The following is an 18,089-nucleotide window of genomic DNA, read 5'->3' on the forward strand; positions in this document are numbered from 1 at the left end:
TGTTTTGAAATTTCATTAGCATCATAGCGACACACGACCGTGCTGATTATACCGTTAAGATGTGAAAGGAATCTGGCAATGTATATGGAAGTTACGAGATATTTACTGCAAACATAGAATCTATTTAGTATACAACGTGAGAATAATGGTCTTCGACATATGCGCCAAAGATAGTTCAAATATTAACTCTTCAAATATGTTGATAATAGCCGCGAAATGTACGTTTTCAATTATTATCTTACAACTTCTATATACATTTTCAGATTGGTTTGAAATTTTAACTAATATAATCATGCTAATCAGGTGTCATTGCAGTGTTAATGAAATTTCAATGTGTTCCGTATAACGTACATAGTACATTCATTGATATATTTGTAACTGTTTAAACACTTTGATGAACCACTCTATGTATATCGTATGTATGTATATATATATATACATATACACGTGGGAGTAACGATTTTAAAGCGTATAAACAGCGGATGAATTAATTATACAAAGACAAAGAAGAGACAGTAAAGAGGGACAAGTCAAAGAGCTTATAAGTATTAAGGTGCAAAAAGGAAGTTCGTTTCTGTGTAACTTAAATTAGTTTTAAACACGTTTATTGCATTACGAAGGGCTTCTTCTATTTAAGCTTTCTGTCTCCTGGACTTTTATGCATTCAAAGCGGCTCAGTAGCTAACCGAGTAACGGCACGAATGTAATTTTGCAATTCAATAGGAAAAAAACGCGTAGATATCATTAAAAGTTATTTAATTTTTGCAACGTCGCCCCTACGGATATTCATTTCGTTACATTGCGATGCAAACACGAGCCAGTGACTATTCGCTGTTCGAAGGAAAGGCAACTTTAACCGAACGACAGCAGCAAAATCTTTTTAATTCGTTAGCCGCAGGAAATTTTGTTTTTGAGAAAAATCCCAGGGCCTACGATCTCTCCTTCTATCAACGAGATAGAAACAGGCTTTCAGTTGAAATACTTAATTTTAATAAAACCTTTAACCTATCTGTTCATATTTACAGTCATATTGCGAAAAGTATCTCTAGGCTGTTTAAAGATTTTTATGTGTTTGAGCAAGGAAACAATGTCGCGAAACAGTACGTAGACTACTTTTCTCAATATTACATTATAATGTCGCGAAGGTGGTTCAGTGTCTCCTGGGTCATCATTATGAGACGAAACAATGTTGGGAGCATGGCATGAAGCAAGCACGCGCATCGTTTAATTTTTGCAACAATGTCTCTAGGGATACATAATGTTCAGGCAACTAGCAAATTGTTATGAAGTATAAATTAAGACTGCAATAATGCGATGAAACGTTTCAAAGAATTTTCATACTTTTCACAATAAATTGTCCCACGATATTTTCGAATCTCGAATAGGTTGCACCGTTTAACAGCATTTCCACGATGTTTCGACTCCCTCAGGTATTTTCAAATTCGTGATAATATCGGAAAGTGCCTCGAGATATATCTCATCCATATTCCATAGCATTTTTCTATAGCGCCTTCAGTCTTTCGACAATGTTGCAACAACACAGGGGATGTAACAGATCTATACAAATAACACATACATATATATATATATATATAGAACATATATATAGAACATAGAAAGCAATTTCATTTTGGCTTATGACATTTGCCTCAATTTTCAACCATTCCATCAATGTATGCCACCTTGAACGCGCGAGATACTTCGTATTGGGTGAACAACATTTAATCAGTCGGAGAGTTGGTAATATTTTCTTGTATCTGACGTATTCGATTGATTCACTGGCAGACTGTATGCACGCCACGAGATGATGAAAGTTTTGCCGATGAAAGTCGGATGAAGGAATCTACTTGAAAAAGAAATCTTGTTTCGTTGGTAAACGCATCGGGTAAAAGACCGCGTATTTCTCTTACGGAACATATGCCAATGCAGTTTACAGTCTGTTCGATGGAATTCTATCGCCGTGGTGCGTTCTATACGTGACGCTTCAAACGAAAGCTACTTACGTACTTTTGCTCTCATTGATATTTCGTTTGAGGGAAGATTAAAATAAAGAAATAAATATTCGAAGACGACTGCTAGTTTCATAAATGACGACGCGAGCAAAATTAAAACCTACAGTCGTGTGAAAAGCATTGCACGAAGAAATATTCCCGATTTTATAACTTTCTTTTCGTCCGAAGAAAGCTATGTATTATCTCGGGTATTATCAACTTCGAGCTGGAATCCGCCTCTCTGCTAAAAACGAAATTTTAACCAACTTTTCTCGAGTTACAGGATAAATTCGTAGGACGAATCCGAGGATGGAGAGAGAATTGCGGGCAAGTTCACAGGCTGAGCTTTTAAAACACAGAACACGTTGGTGGATACGTCAGCGCCAACAGTTTCATTGAAAGTTCGAAACTTTAGATTTCGAAAAAGATGAGTTTACGGTGAAAGTTCGACCGAACGTGGCTATACAATGGAGCTAGTAGTTGGAAATAGTCATTCTCAAGATGGGAATAGAGAATAGCGTGACGCGGATGCGTGAAAATAAGGCTCACCGGTACACGGAAGCCAGATAAAATTACACTTACAATTACAAACACGAAGTCAATCGGTACGCGTTTAAACGTACCGAGCTCGAAGCGGGACCTTTATTCGTTTCGAAAAGCGTGGCTTTCATTTGCCACTTGCTTTTAAATTGAAAACTTTTATCGACACGTGAGACGAAATTTCCTCTCCAATTTTTCATCTCCGTCCACACAAATATTTTCTTCTTATTTCATTTACTACGCTGAGAAGAACTTTATGCACTCGCGTTGGAAATTAAATATGTTACCGCGAGCCGTAGACGAGGATACTTGAACATTTAAATTAGTCATACGACGCGTGCAAAACCGAATTTCGTACAGAGATCGGGGTATTAATAACGAAAACACGGACAGGTGTATTTATACGAGTGAGATTCGTCGATCTAGACCTGGCCTAGATTCACTGGAAGAGAGAAGGACGAGACAGCCTTATACCTCGGAAATATTCACACGTGATTCGAACGTCGAGTGTCTACCGCGCGCACAGAGATCCAAGAAATTTGCATTTTATGTCAAAATTTAGCATGCAAAAGGAAAATATTTCCGTTCCCTTTCCCCTCTTTCTATTCGTTCTCGCGACGCCCGCTTCTGATTATCGTTATTCGAATGATAACGAATCCCAGCTTTGCGATACGTTCGAATACATTTCCCGGCGTATACGATAGAAAAAATGGTTTTTCGTGAAAACGTGTTACGAGAGCTGTTTGAGGTTTCCGAGAATTCTTAATTTAAATCCGTCCTATAGTTTAATATATTTTTAATATCGACACGCTTTAAACGAATCTTAAATTTTCATAACGTTAATGAAAAATCACGCAAATCTGTCTATTATCCGTAACGGGAAACGTTAAAAATTAAAGATCGGTGAAATAAAATGTAGACGTTTAACAGGCTTGCCTTTGTCCCTCGACAATAATCGTTAAAACCTTTCTACAAGAATCGTCGGTCTCGCGAACGTTCGTTAAAATAACCGTATCGAGACTGTGGATGGAAAGAAGAGGAAAATAGATGAATGGAAAATAATTAAGCATTAAAGCTGTGTAAATGCGTTTCCTTGGCGCGTGTTTGGATATTTCAAGATAATTGAACGCAGAACACGTTTCCTTACGGCGATTTGTAAAACACGGCTTTGCCATGAAAAATCGTTACCGTCTCTTTGTCATCTCCGAATCTCTGATATTTTTTCCACCTGGCTAAGGAAATTCGTGACCAGAAAAACGAGATACGAGAACGGTCAGTAATACACCTATCAAATAACTATGTCGTAACGTGTTATCAAGAACCTTTTCACTATACCACCAAAGCATCGTCGAGAGTATATGGTCACGAAGCAAAAAATACTTACTCAAACATCAATAAACCACACATACCATCCATTAACGATACGATCACTCAGAGAATTAAACTCGAGTGGCACTCGTCTGCAAAACATATAAAAACTAATATCGTAAAAAAGAGAAAAGAACCTGTGGGAAAGGAATAGGAACTCTCCAAGGAAGACAGAGTTAAGTTATCTGTTCTCAGCGGAGGGTCGATAATTGACCCATAAATCAGTTTGCCTAAATAGAAAAGTTGGAGTAACAGTGGTTTTCTAGACCCTGTTGGTCCAGTTTTAGGCTCAGCGGTCGAGGTGCGAAGTTATTCTGGTCGCGTGTATTGCTTTTCTTGGTGTTTCCTAACCCGTGCATACCTGCTTACTTGCATATATACGTTGAGAAGGCTGCTCGTGAATAAACTACCGGTAGTTGTACACACGCGATTGTCTCCAGGAAATATTGTGTTTCGTGGTAGTGTACGCCGATCCCGAGAATACTATAAGTACGATCGTTAGAGGAAAACACGACGAGGAATAATCGTGCAGAGGTAATCGACAGGATTGGCCTTCGGATTCGAAGGGAATTCGAGGCGATAGGATCGAACTAGGAGATAAGAATACGATTCGCCGAGTAGCTGACGGGATATCGACATATCGTAACGGTTACGTCAATGCTCGGGTATAGTCCGACCGAATGTTAACACGTTACCATCGAATGGGGTTGAAGAAGACAAAGCACGATATCGATTTTACCGTATGTCTATGATCAGGAGAAAGAGGAGGGGTTGAAACGTACGCCACAAAGCTTACTAATCCAGTTCTGAACTATGTCGGAGGAAAGAATAGGCAAGAATGAAAAAGTGATGAACGTGGAAGTTGCTGAGGAGTCAAGTATGTATATCGATTCGTTACGAAGAAAGAAAGAAGAAGCTGATTTATAAAATTAATATCGTGGAATAAAAGTTGTAAAAAAAAATAATAATAATAATATTGCATAAGGAAAACGTAATATACATATACAACGTGTATCTACAAGTGTGTAGAAAATTTCCCGACAATACGATCGAACCAATTTGAGATTGAAAGGAACCTGTTCCTTCGTTATTCAATCCGGAGATGTATTTCCTGGAAGCTTGCCCGGATTAAATGAAAATGACATTTCGCGATATTTGTACGTCACGTGTGGTGGGTGAGGTTTATCTGCAACTCCCCAACACAGAGCCACAACTGTGGTAAGAATAAAACGGCGCAATTTCGTTTTACCTGGTTCCCTGCGGCTTATAACTCCTTTCTTTTTGCACATTTTTCTATCTTGCGAGATGCGGCCACTTACATGCACAAGACATCCATTGCTGTTTCATAGCCGCTCGACGAGCGAGTGTGCTTGACGTCAAGAGTCTCGGCGAGAAAGACACCAACAGCATGACTCACGGCTTTTACTTAAAAGCGTAAATCGATATTTCGATTGCAGGATGTCCGAAGATAATTGCGCTCGTTGCAGGCACGAGAAATTTTATCGGTTCCTAGTCCCGTTCTCAAATGTAATCGTCCATTCAGACCGTCTAATCACCGGTTCCGTGTTCACTCATCACTGATTAATGATTAACTCTGCTCACGAAACCGGGAAATAAAATAATTCTAGCCGGCGTAAAATACTCAGTGAACGAATTTATAACTTTCGAATCCTGTCCTCGCGAAAAGTAAATTCTAGTAATGGAAAAACTAACAAATAGCATCAGCTTCGTACAATTTTTGATAAAATGAGATTCCCTCGGAACCGTAATAGCACAGCTATGAAAAATGAATGTCCGAGACGTAAATATATACGAATCTGGAACTTCGATGTCTGTCACCTATTTTAACTGTGAAATATTATTTTTGACCGCGGAAAAGACCAGGAATTATTAAACAATAATGCATGGGTCGATCGATAAACCGATAGTCTATCCATCATACGTGGCAAGTAGCTAGAAATAATGACCCCGAGATGGTCTGTGATGGTCGTGTTTTGGGGTATTTTATCCCTAGTCTCCTGAGCTTAGATTCTTCTTAGCTTTCATATCGAATAGATATCGTAAATGTCAAACTGCATAAACGTGATGGACATTTCATTATAGATGATCATCATGAGATATGCTGTTTTTATTATTAGCACAAAATCGGTATTTTTTAAATGAAATTGTTAAATCCCGTTATTTGCATTGAATGCATTCGCCACTTTGCAACCAATAGAAAAATGTTAAGTATTGGTTATGTATATATATATAATTGTCACCTGAAATAAATTTTCATCTAGTTTCATGTTCGATCTAGCACAATCAGTTTCCTGCCTCATGAAACAAGGGCGTGATTATTCAACGAAATTATTGTGCGAATAATAACGATGTGAATAATAATGAAAGCATTAATATGCGAACGACTAATTTCATTGATACATATATACATTACTAAAATTGTTTGTAAAAGGAACAAAAATTCATACTGCTGATTACTGACTAGTTAATTGATTAACTGTAGTTTCCTTCGAGCAAAGTATTTTAATATCGTATAATACTCTATAATTTTCTATGCTGCAATATTATGTATCTATGTACTTACTTTTGAAGCATGCTTTATTATACAAACGTGTATTTTAACATATCTGATGTTCCTCAGGCTTATTCCATGTTCATGTTATTAAACGTTAAATATTCAAGAACACAATATAAAGTAAGCTATATTTTCCTACTTATGTAGCATCATAATGTTAATATTTATCTCATTATTATAAATTCCCTATAATATTCCGCTGTAACTTTCCAATGGTTTGATAAATTGCCAATTCGATCAGGTAACGCTAGTGTAACACCGTTAATTTAAAGCAAATCATGTTACGCTCGTATTAATTGAACGAATATATGCAAATTTTAAACCGATTTTCTCATTTAATTTTTGTCAACTGATAATTTCAGCATTTCCGTTACACGATACACGCTACAGGATTATAATTCGTACATTTCCGTTACAGCAATAAATATTGGAAATAATTTGTTAACAGAAAGTATGGAATGCATGATGGTACTTACTGATGAAGACAGTGATGTGTAAAGTAACTTTGCGTATGATGTGTCGCATGAGAATATGAGATGTGCCCAGGAAAGCACTGCCTAGACGATTTGTCGCGGAACCAGTTTACTTCTCATCGAGTCAATGAAACACCTAAACATATGGAAGATTATAAATAAGAAATAGCGTTCATGATACATGTGCGTAGGTATACTGGAAGATAGATGTTTTTGAAATTATATAAAAAAAGGTTATATTTCTTTTAATCTATCAATATTCACCCTCGTGTATGAAACTATCGATTTTGATAAAGTTCAAGTCAGAAAAGCAATTTACAAGAAGTGGTAGCAAACAAGTAACCCGTTGTAGTATACACGTATAAATATTTGAAATTTTATGGCACTCCTGACATATCGACGCCATGACAGTTAGGATTAATCGTTGATTCACGACATGTAATCTTTGTGATCAATTTTTCAAAGTAATTAATTATAATTTAATTCGATCTTCATAAAAATAGTTCTATTACGTTACGTGCTACCTACCATGATATTTACAATAATTACAGTGGAATTAGAATATGTTGCACTTGTTTCACATTTACATATATCGAGAACGACGTTCCCATAGTATGACGGATCACATACTCACGCGTTTGAATATCAATCTTTGCGAACAAGTGGCGCTGATATCGGTCGATGCGCCAAGGGAATCATGGGAAAAATATTGCAAAAGAATCAATACATTAGTCTTTTCGGTACCATTTTCTCATATTCGCTTTCCCCCCAACGTGATTTCCTTCAGTGTTTCATTCTTCGTACGCTCCGTTCCTTTTTAAAATATCCTTCTCCGAACGCAATCCAGTGGATTATCTCTCTTTGTAAATAGCTCACATTTTCTGAATGTTCCAGCGAACAGAAGACGTGTGTTTATTTACATTCATACATAGGTATTTAGACGAAAACAATATAACGACGCAGTCGTACAACTAGCAAAAAATCAAAGTTTGTACGTTTCACGTATTCAAGCACGTTTCAAAACATGTAATAACAGACATTTTTTGAGAGATAAACATTTCAAACCAAGTGATGGTTGTCACTGAAGAATTCTATGAATAACCCAGCGTTTGTTATGATTCTTTTCTTCATATTGTTTTGTTTTTACATTCAAAGAACGAATAGTGTTTGAGAAGTGAACAGAATTCATAATCTCTGTCGTTTGTACTACGCATTAGACGCATATTGGTTGTTTGTTTTTAACCTAACATTCCCATAAATGCTCGCGTTCTGAATCGCTCCATGCCGATTGCATTGTATTCGAATAAATACATTAATTTATATGCATGAAAAGCTAGAAAACTTATCTGTTTTTTAAAACTTGACTCACTTATGTGGCATATATGAAAGTAGGATGAATTCAGCCCACTCCATTCCTGATGTCGTCGTTGTTTGGCATTTCGAGCGGTATACACGTGTTATCACTTACTCGTTAAATCGTTTGTCTCTCGTTCGAACGGTAGCAAGACACGATACAAATTGCGGCTGATAAACACAAATCTATCGAGATGGAAACTGCGCAACAAGAACGATGCTGTATGACGTATGACTGATCGCGTTCCAATATCGATTTTTGCGAACAAGTGGCGCTGATATCGACCGACATGCCAAGGGAATCATGGGAAATATATTGCTAAACGAACTAGTCATGTAAGGTATAGTAAATGCGTCGTGCATAGTTCACGAGTACGAATAGTTTACGCATATTCGGATGATTGATGAAATTATTGTTAGCAAATATCGTGTACTCCTCGTCCATCGCATAAGGTAACCAGATTTTTATCAATCATTCTATGTTATCCCGTGGTTTGTGGTTATATGTTTTGACGAATTACAATTTTGACAAATAAAACATTTGATTGGTTTCGTGTATTCGCCAGAATGACAGTTAATAATTTTATTACAAAGATATATGTGGATGCGTGCGTGTATTTCAAATACAATTTTTCTTCATTAATAGCTATGATAAATACGGTTGCTCGTAGAAGGTACTTTCGTAAATATATTACGAAATCATTTATCTTGTAGCTTCTACATATATTATATTTTCGAAATGGTTATAAATTTTATCGATATGATCACGACAGACATACTTCATTACTGTACCAATAAAATTTGAAAATGTTTTAGTAATACGTTTTCTATGATAACCGCTCAAATACCTTTACGAGTCATTGTATTTTGAAATATTGAATTTGTTATCTTTGATCCCAACGTACCGTATATGCGCGTGAATATTTCAACGTGAAAAATTGTTCGATAATGAAATTAGGTGTTTAAACTCTTACGTCGAACAAACACCGTTGTATATGAGGAAGTTTACAGGCGCGCAGACGGGAAGAAATGACGTTCAAAACTTCTGAAGTTTCGATCAAAGATAGATAAAAGAAAATTTATAAAGTCGACGTTATCGGCAGCCATTTTGTGGGTAGAAAAGAAATAATTTATGTGGCTATTAAACGAGACCGTGACCAATTTTCTCCGAGAAATATTATCATATTCAGATTACCGTTTGATGGGCTTATTTTTCTTCATGATTCATACGTATGCTCGGTTTTATGTAATAGTTCGTTAACAACTAAAAATTTTATTAATGCTACAGGAACGTTCAAAAACGTTCTAATTGAGTAAAATCAAACAATGCTCGAATGCAGTTGTCAAATTATACGCGTCTAATTGCGTCTTACAAACCTTCCAATTTTTCTTATCGAATTTTAAGAAAGATCAATCGCTTTCGAAATTTCGCATTAAAAAATGGCTAATATTCTTTCTTAGTTCGTTAAGTGGCGACAAAATTTCACAGAAAATGTGTCTGGTCAATGTAATAGAGTTATTGTCGCGGATAGCCTTGCACCTAAAGATCCTCATTTCTGCTGGGTCATTATTTCGTCGTCCTAGAAGCAGATGGCCTCTTTTAAATCTTTTAGCGCTGTTACGCGAGTGTTGTGTAGATACAACGCTGCCTGCTGCTTGAAAATCCAACAACTGCCCCCGGGAATTTTGATTTCTCCCTGATCCATAACAATAGACTTGATCCTACTTTTGTGGCAATTGTAATTCTACAAAAGCTTTGTGTAAAATATAATTCTCTTCAACTGTTTGCTGGATCGCAGAACAATTGCATTCTTGTCACCATCATTTGGTTTATATTTAATAAACTATTTTTGTATTTATTACAGGATATTTATTACAGGACTGGATGCAGTCACAACGAGGTTATATTCTACAAAATGTGAGTGAACCAAACATACTTTTCATATATATGGACCTTTTAGGAACTAAACTGGTCAACTCCATTTTTTATTCATTTCATTACATAAGTGCAGGATTGATATTTAGTTCTCAAAGAAACTATTTATTTCTCAAAGATTCTTGTGAATTCATTGTCATAAATCATAAACAATGGTAAAGAGCAAGGTAAATGTACAAATGGACAATGCCTGTGGCATCACCAGTCTTCTGTACTTTTCGAGTTACACTTTTCAACTTATGGAGCTGATCAATGTGGCCTCTGAACGGTTCATATGTAGATTTATTTTCTCTCGTTCCAATAAATACTTTCAAACAAACGTATGACGTATATGCATAAAAAATGTAGCGGAATAATACAGTGGATAAAGGTAAATTTACATAACGCGACAGCACATAAGGCAAACGAAGTAGAACATGAGAATATTTTCTTAATTAGCAAAATTTCTGCATAATTTCTCCAAACTTCTACTACGTTAATTTAACCGCTATATTCGAGTAAAACGTTATTATATCTCTCCTATATATCTAGAACCACCGAAATATTAAACGATTACAAGCGTAACGGGTTATCTCTAAAAAAAAAAAAAAAAAAAAAAAAATGATAACGTTCACGAGTATGCACGGTGTAACGACGATATCGGAGTACGTGTTTTACGGAATACAGCCACTTAGTCTCAATTTCAAGCCCGGCCTCACCCCGTATACAGCTGTACACGTCCCACGGCATTATCGTTTCGTCGTGGCCCGCCCGTTATACGATAGCTTTATTTCACGTGTACGTAGAGCCGAGATTCGATAAAAATGTAAATGCGCCCGGGCATATTTATGTCGCGAGTCGATCGCGCGAAAAATTTCAATGCGGCCGCTTGCTTTATCGGTCCTTTACCCCCCATGGATACAGGTACACGTTTGTTCACGTGAGACGAAACATCAATTAGCCTCTTAGAAAGGCTATCGGGAATTATGTTGCTCCTTTGTACCTTGGAAAATTGTATATTCGCGATATATCATTCGGCTATATAATAGTAAAAGGCTAAAGTTGCGTTCGCGATTAAAAAGAGAACAAAACATAGAGTAGACTCGCGGTTATCTGATGCCGCTTTAATCGAACACAATTTTGTTGGGATACGAACAGTGGATCCCGAACTGAAAGCGAGATTTTGCTTGAACAAATTTAAATTAAAGAAGCGGAAGAAGATCATCGATCGTTTTCTAAAAGTAACTTTAGTGAAAATACCTTTAATATAAATATTAAACGTTACAGATATATATGTGCAGGTTTTTCCATTAACAGCCTATGAATATGATAATTCAAGGTGAGTAAACGAAAGTATACCGTAGAAACGAAGAGAAGCAAGGAAATTTTTGGATGGCGTAAACTTAAACGAGAGCTTTCTCGTGTTATCGACGAAACGACGATAGGGGTGGTTTCGAATGGTAGAAAAAGATTCGATTAAATGTAAAACAGTTCAGTTTCTGAACACAGCCTTCGGCAATTTCTTTGCTTCCCGCGTTGAAATTATAGGCTATAAATATTAAAGCGGGATTGCACTGCACCCTGTGCTTCGAACATTCGTCCTATCAACGTTTCAGTTTCAGCCTTTTGGTGGCCCCTTTACAGTTATCGAATAGAAACGTGGTAATTTAAGGGAACAGTTGAATCTACGTTTTACGACTGTTTCGGTGGCAATCGCTTTTTATTTTTTATATATAGCTCTCTACGTTTATTCCTTTCCACTCGTCCACGCCGCTGCAAGTTCGATGGAGTAAAATAACCCCAGGATACGAATGCAGTCTTTTACGATTGGCGAAATGAATAGGACCGTACATATCGGCCAGCAGGGATACGGTAAAACCATATGAAGTATCGACGCGTATCTTGGTAAAAAGTGAGCGAGCTATCGGCTCCTGTTTCCCTGTTCCGGAGTGCATTTCAAGCGTTGAAGAATTACTATTCATCGATCGCCACCATAGCGTTCGTAGCGAAGATGTGCCGGTAAAATATAACGGAAAAGTATTACTGCTTCGGCTATATTTTCTTCTTCCGAGAGCTTGTTTGGAAAATCTTTCATGGCCAAACAATATACATCAGAACACAGTAAAGCGAGAATCATCTTCTTATTTGCATACAATCGGCATCGTTTGATAAATGACAGTGTAAATGATATATGAAGGCTATAGAGAAAGAATATGATAAATCACGTCTCCTGTCTTGTACAGGCAAGCTATTTTAAGATTCACCGCGTTGTCGATTAATTCCGTACTATTAAAATTATTTTAATATTTAATATCGCAGCTGAACATGCGTTTCCCATTCGCTCCAGAATTTTTGAAATATTGCTCGCCTATTCTTTATACCTTTGATTATCGTAACGCATTATTAACTTACCAACTATTTTTCGAATCTAAATTGTTATCGGATCAAAATCAAGAGAACGAGCCGAAACGTACTTATCGCGTTTTTCTCCTGCGATCTTCGTATCGTTTTAACAATGAGACGGGAGGAAAATTCGTGATAAGGATTTTTGGTAATCGATGTAATATAATTTGGAAATCGGGTTGATTCGATTGGCCTGGTTCTGTCGAGTTTAGCGTAAGTGCGGTATCTAGAAAGGGACATAAACCAACACGGAGTTGTCTCGCCGTATGGTATCGATCCCATCCAATTCTGGAAGGTCAGAAGTGGGATACATCGTTATTAATTGCACATCAGATCGTGCAACTCGGTACTAATCTAGATAATTGCGTTGTATCCCATGGATCGAACGTTTGACTGCTCCAATAAATCGTAGCTAGTTTAATTGGTAAATCAAAACATCGAAGCGCCGAATGGAATTGTCTTGAATTAGGCCGATTAAAACAGGTTGATGGATTTTAATATGAATTTAATTATCGTTCTTTTCGCGGCATTTGTTAACTTCATTTAGATCCCTTCTCTGCCCTTCGTTGAAAAAATATACTTTATGTTCCTAGAACCGTTAATTTCCAGTAATAACAACGAGTTCTCGTACTTAATTAGTTTATACATTAGCAGAGTCGCGACAGAACGAATCTATCCATTTTCATACCAGTTCACGAAGCACGATTTACATTTTATAGTAAGCTGTTACATTTTGTAAAAGTATAATGGAATTTCGTCATCCCGCGTGGTGACGTTGAAAAATAGAATGCGAATCAATCGTGTATAACCACTCTGGAAATTTTCGCATAAAGAAAATAATCGCTCGCGTTTTTTATTCAATGTTATCTCAAACTTAAAACGAATCGTGAAATGATAAACGAATGAAAAAACAGATGGAATTAGCAGCAGTTAAGTGTCTTTTTCATATAAAGCCTCGCGAGGTATTAAAAAATGAAAAACGTTCTGCTATTAAGTGAGAGCGCAGCGCCCGGAAAATAAACGAATTTCACTGTGAGATTAACAGAAAGACAGAAATAGCGCGGCGAACGAACAGATCTTTTGCACTGTAACGCGGGTCTCGGTGCTTTTCGTAGGAAAATATCGCGTTTCGTGGAAACACTTTAAGCGACTCGCATCGAGCAGGGCAAAAAGCAGACAAATGCAAACGTTGCGTGAAGGATCAAATATGAAGCACGCGACACACATCACGCCACCGCGGCCGCAATAACTAAAATCTTATCTCGGTTTCATTTTCTCAAATTAACGTCGCCCCGTCCAAACGATAGTTTTATGCGTTTTTCGTACGATTACCGACGTACACCGCCAATTAAGCGTAATTTCGCCGCTGTCATTTAATCATTTCAGGATGCAAAATTATATAGTCGAGGCTTCTCTTGCTGCAAACATTTCCTCTTCTCTTCCATCGCCTTATCGGAAGTGGAGATCGCAAAGAACGATTTTTCTTTTCTCGAAATTCCAGGTTACTTTCTCCACCGTAAGAAATTGTCTACAATTTCTTTTATTTAAAAAAACTCCAGGCAATCTATTTTAATCGAAGAGACCCTACAACTCTCTGCGATTTTTTCTAATCTACGAGCTTTGGCTTCTCGTTTTGAATAATGTTCCGTCGATGTTTCACTTTGATATATTTCTCGCTCAAATTGGAGAAACGCCGATCAAACTTTCGTTAAAAGTCTTAGAGTAACGTAAAGAGTACCGAGAAATGCATTTGTCATCGTCGTTAATAGAAGGTAATAATACTCGTGTAAGAACTTCCGTCTCGTAGAAGCTACTCCGTCAACCTCGGTAATTGTTACGCGCACGTGTATAACGTTGTACAACTGGTTCGATAGACAATTTCATGCAAATGTACGATAGACGGAAGTATAAATTACTTTCTCATTTGTAAGAGGATAACTGTTGGCGCAGTTAGCGCAGTCAAAATATGAACTCGCAGAGTTTTTTCTAGCGCTTGGCAAAATCAAGTGTCGAGTCGATGGATATTCTCTCTATTTCTCTTTACCTTTCTCTCTCCGCTATTGTTGACCGAACGTCTGTCGTGCAGCGCCGCGTTAACGTCGTTGGTACACAACGCGAAAGTTAACTTTACTCATTCATCGGTTGACCAAACATCTGGTGACCAAATTGAAGCGTTTTCATTGCACTTCAACTCTTCCTCTCCTCTTTCTCGTAGCACAGTTCCGTTCCTGTCTGATACGAGCGCCGTTGCTTCTCGATAGTCGGTGGAACCATCGAAACGACGAATGCAAATTCTGCTTGTCCGTGGGTGTCGAACGCGCAATTAAGTCTCATCAGAAGGAAAGCTCGAATAACGTTAGATCTCATGAGTGGTGCTACGGTATTCTCATTGTTGAGACACGGATGATGGAAAACGCAATTAGAGAGAAGAACGAGGGAAGTAGAGTGGTCGCTTACGTTTCGTCCTGTTGTTTACATTTCTCCTAACTCGGAATAATGAAAGCGACGACCGTTTTTGCCAGAAGGTTCATTAAAACGTAGTTGAATTCGATTAATGATCTTCGCGAACTATTTTCCCTGATCTATCGCAGTCGCAGGGTCACACGACGGTCACGAATACAATCTGTTCATTTCGATCTTGCGAAAGCAGTTCTGCCGGGGAGCTTACGCCTGAGAAAATGATTTATGTTCGTTTCTTTCTGCGAACGTTTTATCGAACGCTCGAACATAACGTCACGGCACCGAATAAAGCAGACTTCGTTAATTGCGAGGTTTTTCTCCTTCGTTATCGACTAGCCAGGAAACTTTTAATTAATCAAATTACAAGATAACTTGGCACATTGAGCACGCTTGATTAATAATAACCTGTTCCAGCCTCTTTTATCACTAAACGGAGCAACGTTATTACACCAGATAAGGACAGGCTTAGATTTCGTGTACGCGGATCGACTCTGTTTAGGTCAGATCTAGATTACGTCCGATCCAGGTTAAATTTCAGCTCGATGAAACCTTTCGTTTCTTTTCGTCCTTGGCTCGTACGAAGACGTTGATCGCATTCGTACAGCTAGAAATCCGCCACATCGTTCTTCGTATGGAAATGTCTTATGCATATATACGACAATTTCACGATGATATCCCTATGGACCTGAAATTGTGCGTGTAATATACAACAGAGAAAAATCCAAGTACACTTAAGCTGTTCAAACAGGAGAGTACTAACGATACGCGAGTTCAAAGTGACGTGAAATAACATGAAATTAGAAATCGGCTAACGATAAACGTGAAACTTTTCCACAATTACCTAACAAATTGTAGTATCGTTCGCCCTAAACGATACGATGGTAAATAAAGTTTTTTTTTTATTTAGTTGTTTACATTCACAATTTGTCCAATTTGGACATTCGGTAGAATTTTTTGGCTGTTTGATTATCATGTGGGTGGCTACTCCCAGCGGGGCACCATCTTCGTGTTTGTTAGGTTATATCCTTTATAAGATCTGCTGGATATTTCCTTTTTAGTCTTCTTTCTATGCTTGATGTGTCGATCGTTTCCGCTGCCAGCCGGTTCGGGTGCGTTGCTATTCTTTCTCTGTACCTTCTTGCACATCTGCTAATCTCCTCCTTGGCCGTTGGTATTCCCAGGTCTTTCCGAATGTCCTCGTTTCTAACGTACCATGGGGCGTTTATTATTGTTCTAAGAATTTTAGCTTGCATTGTCTCTATTTTGCTTATATGGCTCATTGCTGCTGTTCCCCATAGTGATATTCCGTTGTAAATAAAGTATCCGTCTAAGAAGTAGGGTTGGCGTTTCCGACCATCGCCTACCAAAATTTTCGGATGACACAATTCGCTATTATAACATTATTTGAACAGGTTCTACGTATTGTAATTAATGTAGCTGTTTAAAGTACATACACCGAGATGATTTCGTTTCTTATCGATAGCAATCACAGTAGCTAGAAACGCGTTTCACATTAACGTTATCGTTGGAATTCTCCCGGTGGTCGATTTAATTTCTGGTGACTGGATCGGTTCGTCGTAAGCGTAATTGTTCTGTCTCGGCTGTGCGATCCTCGAGGTTAATTCTTTCGTTACAACTGTCAGCCACGAAACCGTCGAGGGAGAGGATAATTGCGATCGTCGAAATGGGTCTATAATGTAAGTGGGCCGATTCTACGTTAACTAAATGTTATTTCTACACGTTGCGTGCGTCACGTGTCACGATCGGAAGACCTCTCGTGACGAAGTCGATCTCGTTCAACGTATATGCTCGCCTGAATCATATTACGAGGATGGAAATGATTCGCCAACTTCCCACGGCCCGCACCCTTCTTTCCAACCATCCCGTTAGAAAAATTTTCATCGCTAATTGCACAGTCCGAATACCGAAGCACATTTGGATTTAAGCGCAAACGTTACTGGTATTTTCGTCGCTTAAATTCGTTGTTGCCGCTTTGCGTTGATTCGTTCGAAGAGAATATCGTACTCGGATCGAAAATGAAATTTTTTCTTCTCGAGCGTGGAAGCGGCGCGCTAATTTCGCGTGTGTTTCCTTTTTCCGATTTTCATTCGAAGAAGATAACGGCCGACGTAAGTGGCGTTTAGAGGAACACGAAAGGGGATCGTAAGTTCGTTTTATTCCGCTTGCACGCGGAAGCGTGGCCTACTATTTTTCTTATTGAATTCTCTCGCCGGTGAACTGGGTTCACGATTTCAGATTAGTGAGAACTGCTTCGGTGCATTTACTTTGGCAACCTAGTTAGGTCCGCCGTTGTTAAGATAAGTCTTTTCGAGCATTAAGATTACAGATTACGTGTCACACGTTACACTTAAATACATATATTTACGATCCTGTTAGTACGATTTCAGATACAGTAGCGGAGCTCGATTATACGTAGATCGTTGTTCCAGATTTATCAACGACATCGAAATAGAAAATTTCTAAGAACGTTCGCAAACACGGGCAAACGAATCGCAATCTACTGCTAAATTCTATGGGAAAAATCTTACGATAGTAATAATATAACGTATAAAATAAATTAATGGCCCATATACCTCGTCGAGAATTGATTTGAAATTTTACGATTCTCTGTTGAAACCACCCGGATCGATACGAGATAGGTTCGCTATGCTTGCCTACCTTTGTTCGTGCTTTTAAGGACAGAAATTTTATGGTGAAATTTCACCGTAGGAAATTGATATAGCAGGTGAAAAATTTCCAAATATTTTTCCTCCTTACCGTGTTATAACAGCTCTCCATCCACAGATGTAAACTGCAAAATATGCTATCGATATCTTCCAAAAGAAAAAAACCAAAAATAACACGAAATCTCGTCATTCCTTCGCACTCGGTGGATGCTAAGAAAGAGGAAAACACAGGTTCGTAATTCTTGCAGGTTCAGCGAATCTTCGCTGTTGCAGAGAGTCGAAGCATCCGGGGTGCGTCGTTCGATTTTCATCGAAGTACTGTGT

The 18,089-nt window shown here is 38.0% G+C and overlaps 1 protein-coding gene across 3 annotated transcripts in view; it reads right to left on the reverse strand.

Moving 5' to 3' along the window:
- Window positions 1-18,089, reverse strand: part of LOC117210266 (chondroadherin-like protein) — a 169,281-nt gene that overhangs the window by 134,291 nt on the left and 16,901 nt on the right. The window contains exon 2 of one of the 3 annotated variants that reach the window (XM_033453099.1): window positions 6,951-7,083. The exons of the other annotated variants lie outside the window; for them this stretch is intronic. The gene's annotated coding sequence lies outside the window, so the exon portion shown is untranslated. The remainder of the gene's footprint in view (window positions 1-6,950; window positions 7,084-18,089) is intronic. 3 annotated transcript variants of the gene reach the window in all.

Source organism: Bombus bifarius, unplaced genomic scaffold (genome assembly GCF_011952205.1).
Source record: "Bombus bifarius isolate JDL3187 unplaced genomic scaffold, Bbif_JDL3187 scf7180000008199, whole genome shotgun sequence".
Taxonomy (NCBI): domain Eukaryota; kingdom Metazoa; phylum Arthropoda; class Insecta; order Hymenoptera; family Apidae; genus Bombus; species Bombus bifarius.